Source organism: Canis aureus, chromosome 15 (assembly GCF_053574225.1).
Source record: "Canis aureus isolate CA01 chromosome 15, VMU_Caureus_v.1.0, whole genome shotgun sequence".
NCBI classification, from domain to species: Eukaryota; Metazoa; Chordata; class Mammalia; order Carnivora; family Canidae; genus Canis; species Canis aureus.
In genome coordinates, this window is record NC_135625.1 from 26,904,009 (window position 1) to 26,922,451 (window position 18,443).

At 33.1% G+C, this 18,443-nt stretch overlaps 2 long non-coding RNA genes across 10 annotated transcripts in view; one reads left to right on the forward strand and one right to left on the reverse strand.

Annotated features, from left to right (window-relative positions):
• Nucleotides 1–18,443, forward strand: part of LOC144284421 (uncharacterized) — a 364,283-nt gene that overhangs the window by 35,975 nt on the left and 309,865 nt on the right. The window lies entirely within an intron of this gene.
• Nucleotides 2,130–18,443, reverse strand: part of LOC144284420 (uncharacterized) — a 56,833-nt gene continuing 40,519 nt past the window's right edge. The window contains exons 3-5 of one of the 2 annotated variants that reach the window (XR_013352767.1): nucleotides 6,738–6,868; nucleotides 4,286–4,450; nucleotides 2,130–2,253 (exon numbers count right to left, since the gene is read on the reverse strand). This is a non-coding gene — a long non-coding RNA (uncharacterized LOC144284420). Of the gene's footprint in view, nucleotides 2,254–4,285; nucleotides 4,485–6,737; nucleotides 6,869–18,443 lie in introns of both variants that reach the window. The other variant, XR_013352768.1, reaches the window with a different exon arrangement.

The following is an 18,443-nucleotide window of genomic DNA, read 5'->3' on the forward strand; positions in this document are numbered from 1 at the left end:
ATAAGAATTATGGCTTGAGCAAAGAAATGCAGTAGGAAAAGAAGAAGAAAATACTATTTGTTTGTTCATACTAATAAGGAAATGCCATACTGTAAAAAATATATAACAAATTATAAAAGTATATATTTGTTTAAAATTTTTTTTTTAATTTTTATTTATTTATGATAGTCACAGAGAGAGAGAGAGAGGCAGAGACACAGGCAGAGGGAGAAGCAGGCTCCATGCACCGGGAGCCCGATGTGGGTCTCCAGGATCGTGCCCTGGGCCAAAGGCAGGCGCCAAACCACTGCGCCACCCAGGGATTCCAAAAAGCATATATTTGATTAATTCATACACAATGTATCTTAAACAGTAGAAGTGACTCGGTTGGTAATTCCTGGATAATTAACAACACTCTTCCTGAAACTTTAAAAATATTTACATATGCCTGTAAATTTGAGACTGCTGGTACCTACAACTTATTCTATTTATCCGTTTGTGTGGGTTTTTTGTAGATTTTTTTTGTTTTTTTTTGTTTTTGGCCTGAAAACAATCATCTTGAATTGATTGTGTTTATATCACCTCTAACTTTGATAGTAGATGATTTGTGAATCTTTTTAAGTTTACATTTTGTCAGTAATTCAAAGGCATAGAATGTGCTGTCATTTGCATTTAAGCAAATGTGCAAATATTATCCCTGTCATATTTATAAAACCTCTGTGAGAATATTTAATAGTTATATGATCTCTCTTCTCCAATTATATATATTTGCACTGATTATATTGGATCTAAACTATCACCCACTTAAAACTTTCTGAAAATAAAGAAACATTACTAAATAAAAGAATATTATCAACTGTGGAAAGAATAATATGTGTAAAGAATATAAATTTATAAATAAATATTTCTCTATAGAGGTATTTGTGCCTATATTCTATAGCCATTTATTTATGTATTCACTGAACAGAAATATTGGATCCCTATTGTATATATGGAAAAGAATAGCTGTCAGCAATAGAATAAGTGAGAGGTAGTCCCTGCCTGAGAGTTTATAGTCCCTTACCTGAGATAAACACATATACACAAACATTTATGGTAAAAATGTATTCAGATTATAGAGGTTTGACTAAAACACTAAGCATACAGAGAAGAAACATTCAAAATGCATGCTATTAAAACAATACTACTGCAAGAGTGGTCTGGGCAGTGAGATGCATGTTGTTTCTCTGGTGTGGCATCAGCCATCCAGATATTGAGGGAAATCCCAAGAGTTTCTTTAATCCAGTAAAGGGAAACCAAAATGTTGTTTTCTTTGCAGCATGGTCACTGTCAGAGAGTTTTATAGTCTTACTGCTGAGAATCCCCAGGCTGTTCCTATCTCTCATGCAGAAATTAAGCTCACTTTATCTTAGAATCATAATGGACTTCATGGTCCCAAGCAAAGCCAGTTGATTCTGCATTTGACTCATTAGGGGATCAGGGATTTCTTTTGGAGATGGAGATCCAAGCAGAGTATGTCTTTTCTCTCCCACATTCCACCTGTTGTTCATCCTCAGGATTTACATGCAAGCTCTGCCTACCCTTGGAAGTTGGAGAAGTTTGACCTGCAGGGACATCGTTCAAGAAAAAAGCTGGAGTCCAGCAGGTATATTGCCTTTACTGCAGACTTAATGCAACTTAATAAATTCATTTTCAAGCCACTTTGGAGGACAGGGATAAATGTGCATATTTCCTACTTTGTCTGTCTAACCACACACATACCTATATGCATGCTTGTGTGTGCATTTTTGTATGTGATTCCATAATCTTTTTTCTCAACTATCTTATTCAAGAATATAAGATCCCTCACTTCATACATCTTGTTAAATGATATTTCAAGTAATATTAGAGGAGTGTGCGGTGCAAGGTGCTTGTTAATAAATTGTTTCGTTTCTGCCCCATGTACTCTTTCCTATTTACCTTAATGTCAATTTCAATATTCCCTATTGAGAATGAAATTGATGTAAATTATAAGTTTCATGATTTAATTTTTATAACCTAATTGCTGAATTGGAAGGCACTTGGCATTTATAATGGGCCAATTTTAAAAATAACTAAAGCATACTTTTTGTGTCATATCAATTATTCTTAGTAAAAATGTATATACTTACAGTAAGTACTTAACCCTTCCTTTGCAAAGAACATATTGTTGTTCTGGAAGATAACTCAGAATGAGTGAGAGGAGGCACACACTCTTGTGCAAGGTAATTTTTGGAAAACGTGCAGGTTCAGTGCCTGTGGGAAGCCAGAAATCACAATCACTACATAGCAAGGAGGGTGATTGGCTGGTCTTGGGGAGTTACTAAGCAGATAAAGGCAATGTTTCTCAGGACAGCCTTGGGCCAGTAACAACAAGATTGGATACTGTGATTAGGCAATTTGTTCAGCTGATAGAAAAGGTACAGTGTTATCTGTGGTTAATCTATGGGCCCGGGCATTTGGGACAGTGAAGGATCATGGAGGGCACAGAACATGTATACTAAATGGCTTCCAATTATGTGCAGAGAAAATACAAGTTGATGTCTCTAAAAGAAGGCTCAATGAGAGGGTAAATGTTCTTACAAAGAATCACATAGTTGTTTAAAAAGAAAACTGGGATGGAAAAAGAAGACAGAACTAAATGCAATGTCAAGAGTAAAGGGAGAAAATTGTCTCTATCCTCAAAAATTTATGCTAATAAATGATACACACAAGTACACATAGAAGTATCTTAGTCTGTTTGTGCTGCCATAACAAAAATATCATAGACTTAGTGACTTCAACTACAGAAATTTATTTTGTGTGTATGTTGGGGTAGGGAGATTTTAAAAAGGGGGGTTATATAAAGCATATAACATTTGTGCTACATTTTGAAAATTGAGAAGGATTTAGAGTGAGAATGTAGGCATTAAGTAATAAACAATGAAACTGGTTGCCCAGAACTGATCAGAGGAGACAAGATGTAGGATATAGAGATTGCAGGCAAGGAACAAGATTCAGAACAGCTTGCTTTCCTAGGGTCAGGTCTGGTGCCATGTAGAGTCTCAAGTGAGAAGAAGGGTGCATATTGGTCATTTGAAGCCTTGCTGCTAAAAATAATAAAGGAATGGTAATAATAGCCAGTCAGACCATTACAATTTTGGTGATTCACAAAGCAACACACTGTAGAGCAAACACACACCCTTGGGAGACAGGAACATACCTTTGAAAGGACCTAAACTTCTGTTACTTGTAATATTTCTGAGTCACTTTTCGTAGACTATCCAGTCACCCAATATGGTAATTAATATTTACTTATTATCTATTTTTTCCTATCAGTTTTGATCAAGTGACTAGGAAAAGAATGTGCTAAAATAGAAGTTCTTAACTTATTTTCCATGTATTTATTTAACTTATCCAGGTATGAGAAAGCACACTAATTCTCGAAATAAAATTAGCCTCTCTCTGCATATTTATAATAAATTAACAATAGAATAAAAAACCAATAAAGGTTGCACTAAAATTATTGAGATTAGCTAAACTTGAGGGTAAAGCAAATGAGCCAAGATTTACAAAAAGAAGAAGGATGAGGAGGAGGAGGAGGAAAAGAAAAAGTAATCAGCTTTTTTTTTCTTAAATATTTTATTTATTTATTCATGAAAGACACAGAGAGAGGCAGAGACATAGGCAGAGGGAGAAGCGGGTTCCCTGCAGGGAGGCCAAGGCAGGACTCAATCCCAGGACCCTGATTTCATGACCTGAGCCAAAGGCAGATGCTCAACCACTGAGCCACTCCGGTTCCTCAGTAATCAGCTTTAAATGCCACATTCTTTTTATTTGGTTCAAAAAGAGCTGAATAAAACTGCTGAAGCTTCTTTCATACAAAATTAGACTTTGGTATTTGACACCATCACCTAGGAACTTAGGTTCCTTATGTGAGTGATTTGTCTAATCATGAGAATGAGGGTGTATTAGTTAACCTATTGTGTGTAACAAATCACTTCCAACCTTAGCAACTTAAAACAATAAACATTTAGTTTTTCACAATTTCTGTGGGTAAGGAATCTGCATATGGCTTTGTTGTATGCTTCTAGCTCAGGTTCTCTCACAGGGCTGAAGTCAAATTGATGATCATTTCAGGACCCAACTGGTGGGGGATTGCCTTCAAGATGATTCACCTGGATGGTGCCTGGCTGGCTCAGTCAGTAGAGCATGTGACTCTTTATCCCTGGGGTTGTGAGTTCAAGCTCCACTTTGGGTGTAGAGATTACTTAAAAATAAAATCTAAAGAAAAAAGAAGATGATTCACCTGGTTCTTGATGGGCCTCAGGAGATACATTTGCAAAGTCAATCACATGACTGCTGGTGGACATCAGGTCTTTGCTGTCCATTAGCTGGGGGCCTTCCTCAGTTTATTTGGTGCCATGTAGATCTTCTGGATAGGTTAGCTGAAAATATGGCAGCTGGCCTCCTTCTGAACAAGCAATTAAGAAAGTAAGAGAGATCACCTAAGACAGAAGCAAAAGCCTAATCTCAGAAATGATGTCCCATCTTTTTTGCTGCTTTCTATTCACTAGAATCACTAGGTTCAACCTATACTCAAGATTATACTCAGGAGAGAGGGATACTAGAAGTGGGATTGTTGAGAGGCATTTTAGAGGCTACCTTAATATAGTCTGGCTCTGCTTTTTAAATCTCTTTAAGGAAAATAACACACTCCAAAATCCCAGTAAATGGTCATGTAGCTCATAGAATAATCCTCTGTTTTATTTCCTCTCAAGTTTTTAATTTTCTGTATTCATCATGATGAACATGCAGTGTTTCTTATTTATAAAAATAAGGGCACTTAAAACACAAAGTATTACAGAATATGGGAAGTCTGTGCTCATTGAGTGTATGAAAGAGAGATAATACAAAATCTCCTCAAAACCCTTTTTTTCTTATGAAATTTATGACAGCAGAGAAAAATAGTGCTGTACTTAACAGCCTGTATGTAACTTAACAGCCTGTATCTAACAGCCTGTATGTAACAGCAAATAGCTAAAGGAAGTCAAAGCAGTCCTGCTCTTCAGAGGGTATCTTCCCAGGTAATATACTGGAGTTGGAATTTTATGTTAAATAAATTTGATCTGTTCATTGTTTATCCTATTTGGATGATCATAGCAATATTTTTAATATTGCGAATGCTAGATTATGTAAGATACACAGTTAATGCTGTTCTTACCTATATTGAAGGAGTAATTAAGATATATAATAAGAAATCTGTTTTCAATATTTCAAAATCACTAATGGAAATTGCAGATTTACTGTGATAGGGCTGTATGGACTATTAGTTTCCTTACTCTGTCCACAGTTACTCATTTAAATATGGAAATTGTCACATATCAGAGGCCTTCATTAATATATGTTTGTGTGTATCTTATATATATTCATTAATAGAAGTGGTCAAATAAATTATTGGTTAATAAATTCAGTGTGACAAACAACATAATTAAATATTGGGATTTTAAAACATTGTGAAAAACAACTAGCTCAATGCAGGGGCACTTTACAAATGAAGAAAATTTGACCTAGAAATAAAACTGGCTTCTTGCTAGACAAACCTACTTAGTTGTAAATTTGCTTCTGTGACTAATTCTGAAACCTCAATAAGAAACTCCCATGTGCTCCATGAAATGATCTGTCCTTTTCAAATTATCAAGTAGGTAGACATGTTTTCACCAGAATATCTCTTGTCTTTTCCTTTATGGTCTTTCAAAGGCAGAAGTTTTAGATTTTGATGAAATTCAATTTATATTTTTTTCTTTAATGCTTTATTCATTTTAATCTTTTTAACGTAATGCTTTCAATATACGAAATCTTTCTCTAAGCAAAACAAAAAAATTTTCCATGCTTTCTTTATCTATGATTTTGTTTTTAATTATCTTATCACATAATTTACAAATTTGTGCCGATTATCTATTTCTTCTACATTAATCCTTCTAACGAGTTGACAGAAGCACCATTACCAATCATACATGTACTAATTCTACAGTTGTGTTTTTGGATAGTTGTTTAGAAGACAACCTTGATTATAATTTAGTCTGACTTAAAGAATGAACAAGTTTGCTACTATATCTTGTCATACTGAGTTTTAAAAGTATCTAACGTTATAAGTCATCTAAAAATGTGGGAAGTGTTAAATATTCTTTATTTAATATTATGCATAAATCACACTAAAATGCCTTTCATTCAGCAAAAGGCAATATTTTAGATGCAGGGAATTTTAATTAGATTGGCGTAGTTAAGACCAGAAGATAAGGTGGACATCACCAGCTTATCTTCAACCCTTGCCTTTAACAGACAAATGAACACAGTTTGAATCACAGCTGAGTCTTACTGTTCTATGAGGCAGGTGAAGGGGTTTCGTCAGTATTTAAATATATTATTATAGCCAGTTGTATAAATCTAAATACAAAACCAGTCTCCTACAGTTTTAGAGATGGTATTTACCATCTCTGTGAAAATCTGAATATGCTGAACCAGAATTACTATCAAAGTTCAAAAAGCTGATCACTTAACCACAAGTCAATCTTATTTAAATTAAGACTGTCCAAGAGAAATATTCTATCAGCCATTCATGATCTGAATTCTGGTGTACAAGATCAATTTAAATGCAGTATACATTAAAAAAGTCATGAGCCATTTTTATTTTGTAATAAATAAGGCAGTGACCAACCAACTATTACTCCTTAGTACATTTTTTGAGATAAACTTCACACCTGTTCTTTGCCTTGTCTTCTCAATGCCAGGGAAGATCACTTTTTAGTTCCAGGGATGCACTTCTTGAGATTTTTCAAATGTGCCATCAGTGTCTCCTCTCCCCAGGTGATGCCTTTGTTGTTGGTGGTGTCTGTGTAAGAAAATCCAGAGGCCTGAGCTAACTTTTGACCAAATAAACCATAGAGATTTGGCCCAGTCTTAGGTAAGCATACTTTCTCCATAGTATAGCACTGGGCACAATTCTGGACAAAAATCTTCTTGACCTTTTCAATATCCCAATTTTTAAAAAAGTTTTTATTTAAATTCCAGTTAGTGAACATACAGTGTTATATTAATTTCAGCTCAGAATTTATGATTCAGCACTTCCATACATCACGCGCTGCTCATCACATGTGCCCTCCTTAATCCTCATCACCTTTTTTACTTATCCCCCCCGCCCCCACCAGCCTTCTGGGAACCACCAGTTTGTTCTCTGTAGTTCAGAGTCTGATTCTTGTTCTGCTTTCCTTTTTTTCCCCCATGTTCATTTGTTTTATTTCAAATACCATATGAATTCACTCATATATGGAAATTAAGAAACAAAATATCGCCCAGTTTTAGATTGCTCTTTGTGAAGTGAGAAATCAAGGCACTCGCTCACAAGTCGGAGGTCCTGCTAAATTTTTCTGTTTTCTTTATAGAAGGCTTATAGTTTTAGTTTTTCTATATAGATATCTGATCCATTTCAAATTAATTTTTAGCTTCTCTATTCTGTTTATCTGTTTTGTCTACCCATGTGCCAATACTGCACCGGCTTTCTTATAGTTTATAATAAATTTTGAAATTAGTGTATAAGAGTATTTCTAATTTGTTCTTAATTTGCAAAACCATTTTGACTATTCTGGGTTTTTTGCACTTTTGTGCAGTTCTTTCAGTTTATTAAAAAACAAAACAAAACCAAAAAAACCTCCCCTGATATTTGAATTTGGATTGAGTTGAATGTATGGATTCATTTAGGGAAAATTGATGTCTTACTGTTGTCTTCCAGTTTATAAGCAAGTTATGTATATCTATTTATGTAGGCTTTATTTAGTTTGGCAGCGATGTTTTCTAATTGTGAGTGTATAGATCTTAAACAGATTTTGTTACATATCAAGTATTTCATATTTTTTCATGTGATTGGAAATGATAGTTTTAATTTGAATGTCCAATTGCTTATTATCCGTGTAAAAATAGTTTATTTTGAATATTGATCTTGTACTCTATTATCCTGCTAACTTAGAAGTTCAAATAGCTTTTTAGCAAATTCCTTATGGTGTTGTACTAAGAACATAATATCTTCTTCCAGAAAGACAAGTATACATTCTTTCCAGTCTTTATAATATTTATTTCTTTTTCTTTATTGCATTGGTGGGGGCCTCTAGTGTGACCTCATTTGTGTAGCTTTCCTGCCTTCATGTTTCATAGGTGTTTTCCGAATATCTCTCTTGCCCGTGTAATTCCATCTTGACATGTGCTTTTTAGAGGATTCAAGCTAACACATAATCCAGTATAGAATGAGCAATCACAATAGACTTTGGATTAGACTTCACAGAGGAAAATATACAGATGGTCAAAGAATTACATGAAAAATAGCTCTACATTGTTAATTATGAGAGAAATATAAATAAAATTATAGTTACATATTACCTCACACCACTGGAAGGACTAAAACTAGAAATATTGACAACACTAAATGTTGGTGGAGAAATATTGCAAGTAGAACTTTCATAGATTGCTGGTGATTGTATAACGTGGTATGACCACTTTGGAAAAAGAGTTTGGCATTTTTTTGTACAATTAATCATACACTTACTAAACATCTACCCTTTGAAGTATCAATTCTGCTCATAGGTATTTATCCTGTAAAAATGAAAGTTTCTGTCTATATAAAGCTTCTACAAGTATATCTGGGGTACCTTTTATTCATAATAGCAAAAATTTGGTAGTAATTTAATGTTTATCAAGAGAAGAATGGGTAAAAATGTTTATAAATTCATAAAATGGAATAAGACCCATTGATAAAATAGAATGAAATAGTGAATCTAAAACAACAATCTGTCTCAGAATAATTAAGACAGACACAAAGAGTACTTACTATATAATTTGCTTTATACAGGATTCCAAAAAAACACAAATTAATTTACAGTGACATAGAACTGAACAGTGGTTTTCTGGAGTGGGTCAGGGTAGTGAAGGCACTGAGGGACTGCAGGGAGTCAGATGGAAGCTTTTGGATATGAATGAAATATTCTGTAACTTGATTGAGGCATTAGTTTCATGAGAAGACCAATTGTTAAAATAAATTGAATTAATTTCTTTGGTATATAAATTACACCTCAGAATTGATAAAAAAATTTTTTTTAAACAGGTAGATTCAGTAAACTTACTTAAATGTTCCAACTTGATAGCAAGTATCTTTCATTTTTTTGGTGTTATGTATCAGTAAAGAGAAATAAGCTCAGAGATCAAGCTATATAGAAAATTTCAAGTATTAAACTATATAATACAGAAAAAAATTGCCAATAACATCTCACTTTTCCCCCTCATCGTAAGACTGTGATCTGTGTTTTTAAATTGTGGAGGTTTTGTGATGTGTTGTATTAGTTTAGAATTGCAATTTCAAAAGTTTGTCATGTTTCTAATTTTCTTCTATCCCATGATTTTATATAAATGCATTTTCTTGTATATGTATTTGAATTTATTATGAGTAAACAAACTTGAAAAATTACATCACTAGTCAATTGTTGAAAGTGCTGAGAACAAAGTTATTCTATATTCAGTAAATTTTTTAAAAAGCATCATTACAACTTATCTAAAAACCATTCCTGGACATTATTCTGATTATTATGCTCATAAATAATGATTCCATCATTTAAAATGAAATACTATTAAAGTTTTAAATGGTGTATTAAAGCAGTATGTCATCTACCACGGTTCTATAATTCTTAATAAATGCTATAGGTTTAAAATGCAGTACAATCTAGTTTGTACCTAGAACAGCATGATATCTAACATTTCAATAACACAGTGTTTGCTTTATAACATCATAGCTATATGGGTAGTTTATCTACAATGTTTTCTGTAATAAGAATATAGTTCTGAAAAAAGAAGAATATAGTTATGTAATAGCATTATTATATTTTATATGACATATTTTTACAGTAAGGTATTATTTTCAGTAGCTTTTCTTAAACAGGAAAAAGCAGGTGGTTAAGATACTATGTTTAGGAACTAGAAATCCAGAGCACTTTTTCCTTCCCTACAAAATCAGTTTCTCATTCTATCATTTCTTTAATTACATACATCTGTGTATATGTCTGTATTCTGTTATGATTTGTGTTAAGGGATGTGACATGAAGGGAAGAGAAAATGGGGTGAAAATTTTGAACTTCCAGGGTTTTCATATAGATTCATTTTGCATTTCATAATCGAAGATTATGCAGTTTGACTTCTAGAAATGAGTGGAGTGAAAAAAAAGGAGGCATGAAAAAGAACATGCTTTAGATAAGTTTGAGCTTGGAGGGGCAGTGGGTTGGAGAAAACAATTTTTTTAAATTTTTTATGAAGGAAGAAAAGATATGAATAGAAATGAGAAACAGCCACTAAAGACAAATAGACTGATAATAGAGGGCAAGAAAGAGTCATCCACAGTAGTGATTTTTCTGAAAAGTCAGGGGGAAATGGAACCCAAAAAACAGTGAGACAGAGTATATGTAGGATGCAGCAGGTACATTAATAGGAAGTGAAGGGAATTAGCATCTGGTAAAAGTTCTTATTTTAATATAGAGTAAAAATAAAGTCATCAACTGAATTAGCTGGTTGATAGGAGAGTTGGAGTTTTGGAGTTTGGAAAATAATTTATTAACGACATTTAGAATAGATGCCTGCTGAACCCAGAGGTGTCGTGTTAGGCTTCGATGAGACCATGGGGGGTGTATTTCTGCGTAAACTGAAACATACTGAAATAGCACTTCATCTACCATGTTTCTGTAATTCTTAGAGGAAAATAAATGATACAATGTTAAAATTCAGTTATAAACTGACATGTAATCTTTTATGAAGTTTTCCATGAGTTGAAGTTCTATGTTTAACCAGTAGATTTGGTCAATTTGTAGAACAATCATTAATCAAAAGAAGTTAGTTTTTTTTTGAAATTTAATTTTTACGTGTATAAAAGGAGTTAGACAAAATTTCTTGTTCTGATTCTGAGCTGGCACATAGTAAAAATGGAACTTAGAAATTTTTATTTTCCAGCCCACTGATTCAGTTACATTGATGAGGAAAAAACAATTCTGTCTGGTAAAACTACTTTAAACATGGCAATAAATCAATCCAAAAGCAACTTAAAGATTCCTTTATTTCTTTTGCTGACAGATTCAGCTATTGGCATCATAACATTTCTGAGTAACAAGAAACTATTTTGTACGTTCCATTGTGTCAATCTTGGTCACAAGTTTTAAATTGTTCCAAAGTGCAAATTCTTAAGTAAAGCTTTTAATGAATGTAGAACATACTGACTTAAGCTAGAGCCTTCAAAGTGATCTTGTTTTATTTTACTTATTTATTTATTTATTTATTTATTTATTTATTTATTTATTTTTTAGTGATCTTGTTTTAATTTCCCAGTTTTATTTCCTTTTATTTTATATCAGATATACAACTCCCTCTTCCTTCTTCAAATCCTACTACTAGTCATTTAACAAACGTATTCCATGACTTAGCAAACATGTATGCTCTATCTGGTATACTTTTTTCCATAAACCTTGTGTCTGTAAAACTTCTAACCTCTCTAGTTCCAACTCAAGTACTGGCTTTGCCAAGAAACATTTCTAATTATTTCTACAAATTATTCTCTTTATTATGAGTATATATACCTACATATACATTCATATGTATATAAACATATACACACAAATAATTATGATATATAGTATAGTGTAAAATTGGCATCCCATCCACTTCTGGGAAATTCACCTCCTACCTGTGTTAGTGATTTGAATGTGATTTTCTATATTTTATAAAACTTTGTCAATAGTGATTAGACTAGTATTTGGCACGTTATGGAAATTGAGCCAAAACAGTAACCTCTATCTTCCACTGTAGTTGTTTTATTTGGTTTAGGTATCTGCCTGAAAATAGACCAATCAAATAAACTTGCCCTGTAATGACCACCTGAATGGCTTTGTTCCAGATGGCAAAACAGATCTATAAAGCATGATCACATGGATACCATAGGTCTTTGCAAATTTCAGGTGATAATTATTGTCTCCAAGTTTGTATTGGCTTGGTTTTTTTAATGATGAAAAAAATATTACTTTAAGAAGCCTGAAATAAAAAATTAGTTTATTTTTGAGAACAAAAACACTCATGATGCATGTGTGTGTGTGTGTGTGTGTGAGATAAAGAATGTTTGCATAGCAACACTAAAGCCTCATAGGCTAACTTGCTGTGAAGTCTGCCTCAGATTAATCTTGTAGCCTCTAGACCAAGACTAGCTCATTTTCATTTCAGCTATGCGTTTACCTTTGGTAAGTTCCTTAACCTCTCTCTACCCCTATTTATTCAACTGTACAATGGGGATTATGATTGTATCTGCTCCTGAGGTTGCTTGAAGATTAAAGGAGAATATATGTAGAGAGCTCCATAAAGAGGCAGTAAGACCTCAGCAGATTTTAGCTATTATTTCCACAGGAGAAGCTCTCTTAACCTACCTTTACAGAATAACTCACTGTGAATGTACTCTGCAATACATGCTACTGTCTAATTCACCCTAAAAACTTAAGGTGAGTTGATTAGCTTCTGGTATACCTATATACTTCTGCTCTCACAAAATGAGTCTTTTCTTCCCAAGAGCCAGTTATGTTTGCTTTCAATAAGTGCCTTCTAAGTGCAGTTTTTAGTATAATTTTGCAGTTTAATTAAATACCTTAAAATATGACTATGAAAAGAAATGCTAATCACTGAAAAAATATTTCAGACGTCAGATTTAGGCCAAATAACTATGAAACTCTTGAGGAAAGGTAAAAATTTAGATTTTGTGCTCCAAGTAGCCCTGTGAGTGTCTTTAATTTCTTCTCAACCAGAACTAGAGACCATAGGTTATAATTTCTATGGTGATTGCAAAAAAGACAATGTAACACTAGAAAGGTAAGGCCTTGACTCTTCGCGTAAAATGCTATGTAAGTTCAAATCTACATATTTATGATTCAAATGAAATATTTATAGTATATATGCACGTGTAAACATATATTGATATACGTATTTACACATGTATATAATATACCTCTTATATATGTGGTACCTTTCATAACTTTATATTTAGCAAAATTTTCTCATTAACCCATCAATTACAGATCTTAATAGCATCAGATAAATACACTTCTACTATATTTGCTTCTGTTTGGAATTACAGGTCTTAATAGCACCAGATAGATACATTTTTACTATATTTGCTTCTGGTTGGAATCATATTCATTTAGCATAGCTTTACTTTTTATCTTCCACTGATCTCCTCACCCTGACAAATCTGGTATAATATCTGATTAATTTTAAGAGTAGAAAAAATAGATTATTACCTAATAACTTCATTTGTTTAGTAGATCGCAGTCAAGCACAACTGAAATGACTTTTGTGAAATTAAAATCAGGATCCCTGATGAAGAAAATGTAGGCATGATTATTTTTATCTGCAGATTCTACTGACTTTGTAGATACTCTGGGGTCAGACTGCCTTGTTTTATCATTCCTTCCACTGTCTCAAACTCTGTTATTTCTCAAGTTCCAATTAAAATATAGTCCTAACTCAGCAATCAACCTTCATCCTTGGCAGATATTCACAGCGCCACTAAATCCTCTCAGGATTTACTAATTATCTGAACACTCCAGGGACTATGCCACTTGTTCCTATACTTTAGAGAGCCTTGAAATATCTTGAGCAGCTTGTGAAAAATGGAGATTCACCAGTACTTGCCCCTAAATTCTCTGTAGCAGAACCTCCAGTGTGCTTTCCAGTTTGATTCATGTACACACCAAGTTTTTAGCAGGATTATAACACTATGTATTATGTAACATTATGTAGAAGTAAATGAAACACTTCTATTCCTTATTTTCTATTCCATATTTTCTGTACTCTTTCCTCTTTAGTTGGTAAGAGCCATTTTTTAATAAGCAGTAGGGGTTATAGTCTTACCCACAAGTCTTTTTCTTCAATAATTGGAAAGGAGGAAAAATAGAATTATATAACATTTGTAACATGTACATGAAGCATGTCTTCCATAGGTGCTACAGCTCACAAGGACACTGCATGCTATTTGATTGGAAAGGTTACCAAACTGCAGTATCTGGAGATAATTACTACAGATCCAGAATTTCATTTTCATTGTAATTTTATTTATTTTTATTTTTTATTTTCATTGTAATTTTAAAAGGATGGTTAGTTGTCTTCATGTCATTGCCATTGGGTTGCATTGTCTAAGAGAAAACCCCTATCTTAAGTGCATACTCAGCTGTCACTGGCAGAAAACAAGTTGCAGAAAAGGAAACATTAATGCAAAAATTTATACATGCAGACCCTGAGGTCTCTGACTAGCTTTTTGAAATCCTATTTGACACAAGTGATTACAGGGGACGTTTCTGACACCGAAAGGCAACAGAGGGTATTTAAACATTCAAAGGCAGAATTCTCATAATCATTTTATTGGGTTTAAAGTAGTGCTCTAGAAAGTCATAGAGGATAAAGGGTTAGCATTCACTTAATTAAATGGTCAGGTATGAGTAGATTGGGGTAGGTCATAAAGCATAGGCAAGAATCTTTGGGAAAGAACCCAGACAGACACGATACCTGGTTCATCATTAGATTTAGCATGTGGCATAAGAACAAGAAAAAGGGTTGGAGACTACTGAAAATAAGGAAGTACAGCACCCTTTTTAGGTTTTTAATAATGCTGTTAACAGTGTTTATATAAATCTCTATTCACATTTTTGATAATTTCCCTAGGATACATTGTATTTTAAAATGTTCCTGGCATTTAATGTCAGACTACAGTTTATCAAATTACCCTGGCTAGCAACATTTTTTAGTTTTTGTCAATACTACTCCAATAATTCTTCCATCAATTCTTATATACTAGTACTATCTTCTTAATTATTAGAACATTTTTTTTTTATCTGTAAGACATGCTTCCTTTTGTTATTCTCTATTAAAAATTTGTCTTCATTTTTCTCATCATTATACTTTAAATCAGGACTTCCCAACCTTGGTGCTATTGACATTTGGAACTGGACAATTCCATGTTTTTGGCACTGTTCTGTGCCTTGTAGGATGTTAGCATCATCTTTGGTCTCTACCAACTCGACACCAGTAGCAACTTTCATGATTGTGGCATGAAAATATGTCTCTAGACATTATGAAATATTCCCTGGGGGAGGTAGGGATTGTGATGGTAAAATAGTCCTTGCTTGAGAATCACTGTTGTGAATAAACTGTGGCCTAATTTTTTTCATTAAAAATAAATCCCATTAACAATTACAGTTGGCATTGAATCAATCCTGTAAATATGGATATAAAGAGTAGTTTTGACAATATTCGTTATTCTTAATTTCTCTTGGTACCAACAATTTGTAACTGCTTTCTTAGAGAAATATGTGTATCTAATATTATTTCTATTTTCCACAATATGAGAGATTTATTCTGGACACTGGCCAATGGAAGATTAGGAAGGTTAGCAATCTTAATTTGTGAAGTATTCTGTGAATATGTATGAGCATATATGTGTTTTTGTGTCTGTGTCCATGTGAGCATAAGATTGTAGATATTTTTGTGAGAATTTAGGAAAGACTAAATTAGACTCCATTTGTAACACAGGAAGAAGCTCAATCTTTTGAAAATTTGTGAGTAATAGGACATAGAGTCAGTTAGCTATGTAAGGTAAATTGTTGAGACTGGAAATGATAAGCCTATAGGAAATATCAGTGGTTTTGTGGCTGCCAGGCACGATCAATAGCAGTAGATATTCTTCTTCTGAATAGCTATTTGGCAAAACAACAAATGTTTATTTATCTCACTGTGCTAGACCCTACATGAAGAAAGAGTTCTGTAGAGACTAATGTAATCAATTTCCCAGTTTTCATTCTTGCTATTGACCTTTGGTTGTGGAAAAGTTAAGGTAGCTACCAGAAAGAGAGTATATTTTAAGAAAAAGTAGGATTGAGACGAAATAAAACTTCCATGTACATTTCCATTCAAAATGTATCATGTTTTGCATATCATAGGCCTATAATTAATCCTGTCAATTATACGAATTTTAATGTACTGTTGTTGGGAATTTTTTCTTGACTGCTATAACTGTATGCGTGAGTTCAATATGAGTTTAGTTGCCATTCATATTCAGTAGAGGATTATTTTTAACTTTGCCTCAAAACCAGACAGAATACATTCACCTACATGATGAACCAAACAAACATGTGTTCTACTTTAAAATCCTCAGAATCTTTACTCTTATGTGTTTCTAATATAAATACCAGGATTTTTTTAAGTTTGACCTGAGTTAAAATACTTAGTAAGATTCACTGAGATAATGAATTTAGAAAGTGAATACACAGTGTCTGTCTGCATCATCAAAAATCATAAACCCTATAAATTTCTAAAAATACCCTTAGCCATAATTAACTGAGCTCTAGATGAATCTTAAATAACAAAGAAAACATGTCTTTAGAGGGAAAATTCACAGTGTTAGATAAGGAGCAAAAAACACACAGACATATCTTTGTAAAGAAGTAATTTTGTTAGCAACGATTTTTCATATTGATATAAGAATGTGCTTCCTGAAGCAGAAGTGAGTACCTGGGTATGGAAAATTGGTCCTGATGTAAAAGTTGTAAGAGTTATAGATAGTTGGATTCCGTAAACTAAAGTTATCTTTAAGTGTGAGAATTCTAGTTGCATCTTTACTACATTTAGGCAGGTTGCTGCCATATATAAAGCAGTCCATGAATCCATAAAACTCACTTGCTCTGCTCTTGAGAGTGAAGGGAACACTAAGTAGCAAAAGCAAATTGGTTTTGAGAGCAAAGCAAAGAAAGAAATCTCAGTCCCAGTTTTAACTCTCGCAAAAGAAATCCATTTTATTTTAGTGATAATAAACAAGAGACACATAATTTAAAGAGCAGTTCAATCCTGACTTAAGCAACTTCAAAGAAATATGGCAAATCTTTAAATATCTTTTTCAAAATGCCATAGAGACCTCAATAATTTATTATAACTATTTTTGGTTTGTTTTAGAAGAGATGATTATACTTTCTGGAACTATTTGAATGGGAATGGGAATGTGATTAGTTTTTTATTTGACCTAAGACAAAATAGGGCACCCACATACCCAAGTTACAGTAAAGTCCTAACTAAGCATACATTTAAATGATCTACCCCAAGGGGTCATGGCAAAGTTCATTGTTTTTACTCCACAAGGTGATCACTCCTTGGAAAGTTCCTTATATGTACCATAAGTCTGAGACAGTGAGTATGCAGTGGATGGAGAAGCCCATATATTGAATAGTAAGCATTGCTCCTCAGGTTTCTTTGAGAACATACAGTTACTTTCTTGAACTCATAAATGTTGCTAAAATTTTTTTTGGGGGGGTTCTTCATTAATTGTTTTTAACAAAATTACTGACAGCCTTTGGAATGAAACTAAACATTGTACTGGCAATAAAAATGCTTTGAGCTGTATTTATCTGCCAGTTTGGGTCATGTCTGGAGTACGCTATTTTACTTGAAGTTTTCTCTCCTTTTGTTTTAAATACAACTTTTGGTGTTAGAATCTGACTATACAGGTTTTCCTTAAGCATTAGGTGGACAGTTTCATGCATGATGTCAGATCAGTGATTTTACAATGACTGAATTACGGAGGTAATACTAATTGTTGCAAGTGTATGTTCAATATATCATGACATCCTACAAAGCAGAAGTGGGAAATCCTCACTTTTAATTTACTTCAGTGACTTATTTTGAGATTCATAGTCACATAAGTCAGAATACATCTTGTGTCATTCTGATAAGGAATTATTTGACATTTTGGAAAATGATCTCCATGTAATCACCATCGGAATATATAAGGATTTTTTAATGGAAAAAAACATAAATGGCTTTTTATTTAATCTGTTGGGTTTTTTTTTTTTTTCTCTAATAAGCCCTTAAAAGGGCTACAAATTTCAGCAGATAAAGTTTAACTCAATTTGCTCACTGAATTTGTCTTCAGTTATTGCTTGGAATCGCAGGACTAGGGCAATCAGCCACTCAGAGCTCTTGCCTACTATCTAATGTAATATGAAAAACGCAGATATCATATTATAAATATGAAAAATGATTTCAAGGGTAAATTCAATTTTATTTTTCTTAGAAGTTAGTGGTTTAAAGAAGTATAATATTGGAGATGAAATACAGTATTGCACCATAAATTGAGGTATGAAAAATGATCAAAAGCAAAAAACAAATCTAGGCAGAAGGAAGATAGTTGGTCAGTGAAAACATAATATTGATATCTGCAACATTTAGTCGTTACAGTATTAATCATTTATTAACTCATAAATTCATGTTTATTATCTACCAATTAGAAAATGAATGTTTTTATTATTCATCAAATTAAAATTAAGATTAAATTTATCATAAAAGATTTATCAGTGTAGCCTGTT